Source organism: Elephantulus edwardii, unplaced genomic scaffold (assembly GCF_000299155.1).
Source record: "Elephantulus edwardii isolate Elephantulus edwardi_28Jun2011 unplaced genomic scaffold, EleEdw1.0 scaffold00271, whole genome shotgun sequence".
Lineage (NCBI taxonomy): Eukaryota > Metazoa > Chordata > Mammalia > Macroscelidea > Macroscelididae > Elephantulus > Elephantulus edwardii.
In genome coordinates this window covers 2,835,117-2,839,398 of record NW_006400021.1, presented here as the reverse complement: position 1 = coordinate 2,839,398, position 4,282 = coordinate 2,835,117, and positions in this window count along the sequence as shown.

Below are 4,282 nucleotides of genomic sequence, written 5' to 3'. Positions count from 1 at the left end.
CAGATATGTCTTAGAGGAGGTATAGCCAGAGTGCACCTTAAAGATAAAGATTATGAAGCTTCATCTCACATAATTTGGGTGTATTGCTAAGATAGACTATTCCTTGGAGGTGGGTATCATGCTTGGGAAGGTGGAGAGAGGGCTCCAGAGAGAAAGAATGTATCAAAGATTGTGAGCATGATAAGACAGTGTTCAGATAGGTTGTTTAGAGTCACTATGAGTCATACTTAACTAGAGAGCCCCCTAATAACAAAACCGTTTAATTGGCAGCATAACTCCTTACTATGAAAGGATACAACCCTAATACATACTTTTCTAATTTTAAACCATCAAGTGTCACCTTGTCCCTGTGAATAACTGCTTCTTCATCTTTGTATAGGTTTTGCATTAACACTACTATTAGATGTCCTAGGATTCCCATTTTCCTCAATTTTAGTCATAATTAGTTATAATTCATACAATTAAATGCCTTTTCACAGCCAATAGAACACAAGTAAATATCTTTCTGGTATTCTCTGTTCTCAGCCAGGATCCATCTGACATCAGAAATGGTATTCCAAAAAAAAGAAAGAAATGGTATTCCTTGTGCAACAGCCTCGTCTTAATCAAGTCTGAGTTTCTAGCAGTTCCTGTCAATGTACTGTTCCAATTGTTCTTAATAATCTTCAGCAAAATTTTACTTGTGTGTGATATTAATGATTATTGTTCAATTACTGGATTTTTTAAAAAACTGAGAACGAATATGGGTCTCTTCCAGTTAACTCTTTTCCAAAGTTCTCAGCGTAGACTAGTGAGGATGTCCAGAACTGCATTTGTGTGTTGAAACTTGTCAAATGGTATTTAATCAATCCTTACATTTTGTGAATGCCTTTAGCACAACTTGAGCTTCTTCATTCTTTACCATTGGTGGTTGTTTTTTATTAAAGAGAAGGCAAATTTTTTTTATTATTTATTTTCATATTTTCATGAACATTTACAGATATTTTGTTGCACTTTTCTCCCTGCTCACCCCTCCCCCCCCAGTCCTCTCATCTCCTTGAAAAGTAAAAGAAAAATTCCTTCATTAAAATGACCATGACAAAATCACTTATCCCATATGCTCCTTTTTGTAAACATTTTTATTGGTTTGCATACAGACTTCATATATACCGTGTTTCATTCATGTACATTGTGTTTCACACCTTCCTTCAGTCACATTGTAACTTCATATGATCATTTCTATACACTGTTTTATACAATTAATCACCATTGAACTATGCCTACTATTACTGTCTTTTCAAGTCCCCATTAGATCCTTCCTAATGCCTTCACCTCCTTCCACCAAACTCTGTCATCCTGGTGATTTTCCCTCTCCCCACCCTCTGCCCCCTTCCCTCTCTTCTTTGCCTTTTGGACTTTTATGGACGTCTTACTAGTTTGTTTTTTTTTTATTTTTATAGTAATGGTCTTATCAACAACCTGCGTTATGCGGATGACACAACCCTGCTTGCTGAAACTGAAGAGGACCTGAAGCGCCTGCTGCAGAGTGTCAAGGACTGCAGCCTACAATATGGATTGAGGCTCAATGTCAAGAAGACAAAGATTCTCACCACTGGACCAATTGGCAGCCTCAGGATGGATGGTGAAGAGATTGAGATTGTACACAGCTTTAGTTTGCTTGGCTCTGTAGTCAACAGTCTTGGCACCAGCAGCCAGGAAATTAAAAGGCGCATTGCCATGGGAAAGTCTGATGTTAGGGACCTCTCCAAAGTACTGAAGAGCAATGGTGTCTCTCTGGAGACTAAGGTGCATTTGATACAGACTATGGTCTTCGCAATCACTTGTTATGCATCAGAGAGTTGAACAATGACCAAGGAGGATAGAAGGAGAATTGATGCCTTTGAGCTGTGGTGCTGGAAAAGAGTATTGAGAATACCATGGACTGCTAGGAAAACAAACAGATTTGTCCTGGAAAGGGTTAAACCGCGTGGCTCCTTGGAGGCAAGGATTCTGAGGCTCCGTCTAACATATTTTGGACATGTTGTGAGGAGAGACCGGTCCTTGGAGAGGGACATCATGCTTGGGAGGGTGGAGGGATGGCGCAGGAGAGGAAGGCCCTCTATGAGGTGGATTGATTTGGTGACTGGGATAATTGGAATGGGAGCGTCAGAGACAGTGCGATTGGCATAGGACAGAGCGGAGTTTAGGGCTGTTGTACATAGGGTCACTATGAGTTGCAAGCGACTCGACAGCACATAACAACAACAACAACAACAATGGTCTTATACAGTATTTGACCTTATGAGACTGAGTTCACTTAGTATAATGCTCTCTAGACTCTCCCATGTTGTATGCAGTATTTTATGAAATTGTTGCTCCTCAGTACTGCATAGTATTCCATTGGGTGAATATACCATAACTTCTCAATTTCTCAGTCTAGTTTCTCATAATTTCTAATTTCTCAGTCTTTTGTTGCTGAGCATTTGGGCTGTTTCGTGTTCTTGTTATTGTGACTAACACTGCTATCTATGTACATAGGTGTACAGATCTCCACTTATTCCCATTTCTATTTTCGTTGGAGTATAATCCTAGCCGCGTAATAACTGGGCCATGTGGAATTTCTATGTTCAGCTTTTTGAGGAAATGCCAAACTGTCTTCCAGAGTGACTGTATCATTTTACAAAGTCAACCAGCTCTTTTTGGTACTCCATATAGTCCCTCCATCTTCTTTTTTTAAATTATTATTACACTCTGATGTGTTTGTTGTTTTTAAAGGGTTTTTTAAAGAAACCTTCAATTTCATATATATACATTCAGTTTTGTACAGTAATTCATATACATTGTGTTTTACAAAAGGTATTCCTGTTGATAAGTGCCTTTTACCACTCTGTCTCTTCAAGTCCCCATTGCATCTTTTCCATTCCTTCTCTCCACTATCTGCCTACAAACCTCTGCTACAATGTTACCTATATCTTTCAAGATTTTGCCCATAAAATACTTCAGTGCTGCAACTCAGTGCATTAATTTGTTCTTCAGTTCTTTCAGCTTGAGAAAAGCTCAGTGTTCTCCTCCCTTTTGGTTTTCTAACTGAAGTTCTTTGAATATTTAGTTATAATATCTTACCTTCTCGAACTGCTCCTTGAAATCTGTCAGTGTTTTCTTTCATAATGTCTTCCTTTTGACTCAGCTTCTTTACATTCTAGGACAAGTTTCAACGTCTCTTCTGACATCCATTTTTGTACTTTTCTTTCCTTGCTGTCTCTTTAATAAGATTTTGCCTTCTTCATGTATGAGAATTTTAATGTCATCCCACAAATCATCTGGCCTTTGTTCATTAGTCTTCAGTGCATCATATCTATTAAAGAGATGATTTTATGTTCAAATTGGGTAAATGTAAGGTCAAATTCTGGCTCTTGGGGGATTGCTTTTAATATTCTTCAGCTTTAGTTTGAGCTTTCACATGAATAATTGATAGTCTCCTCCACAGTCATTCTTGTTTTAGCTACTGATATCTCCATATCAGTAGCTTCTCCATATCTCTTTTTATGGTTGTAGTCAAAGTGGTTCTCAGTATTCCATCAGGTGAAATCAGGTGTAAAGTTGCTGTTTAAGGTTTGGATTTTTTTAAAAAAAAGTATTCTCAATGAGCAAATAGTTGATTCTACTAAATTCTATCATTTGTTCTATGGCTTTATTTCTGTCACCAAGGCCATATTTTTCAACTACTAATACTTCTTTTTCAGGTCTTTCCTTCATAGGGTTGCTATGAATTGCCTACAACTTGATGGCACTTTACAACAACAATACTTCTTTGTTTCCGAATTTTACATTCCAATTAAAAGTTAATCAACACTTTTGGCACCAGCAAGATGAATTGCACTGGTCTCTTGTCAGGGACCTCTCCAGACTACTGGGAAGCAACAATATCAGTCTAGAGACCAATGTACACCTGATGCAGGCCATGGTCTTCACAATTACTTGCTATGCATCAAAGAGCTGGGCAATGATGAAGAATGACAGAAGAATAATTACTATGATTTTCAAGGAGAGGAGCAAATGGGGGGGAGGGGGGAGGGGTTTGTGCAGGGAGAAGGGTGCAACAATGAATGAATGGAATCCCAAAATCTCTGTAGAGGTTCATTGAAATGAAAAATAAACAACCTAAATTAAAAAAAAAATAATTACTATGAGTTGTGTTGCTAGAGAAGAGTCTTGAACATACCATGGACCACCAAGAAAACAAATAGGTCTATCTTGGAGAGGGCGAAACCTAGTTTCTCCTTGGCAGCTAGGATTTTTTTTT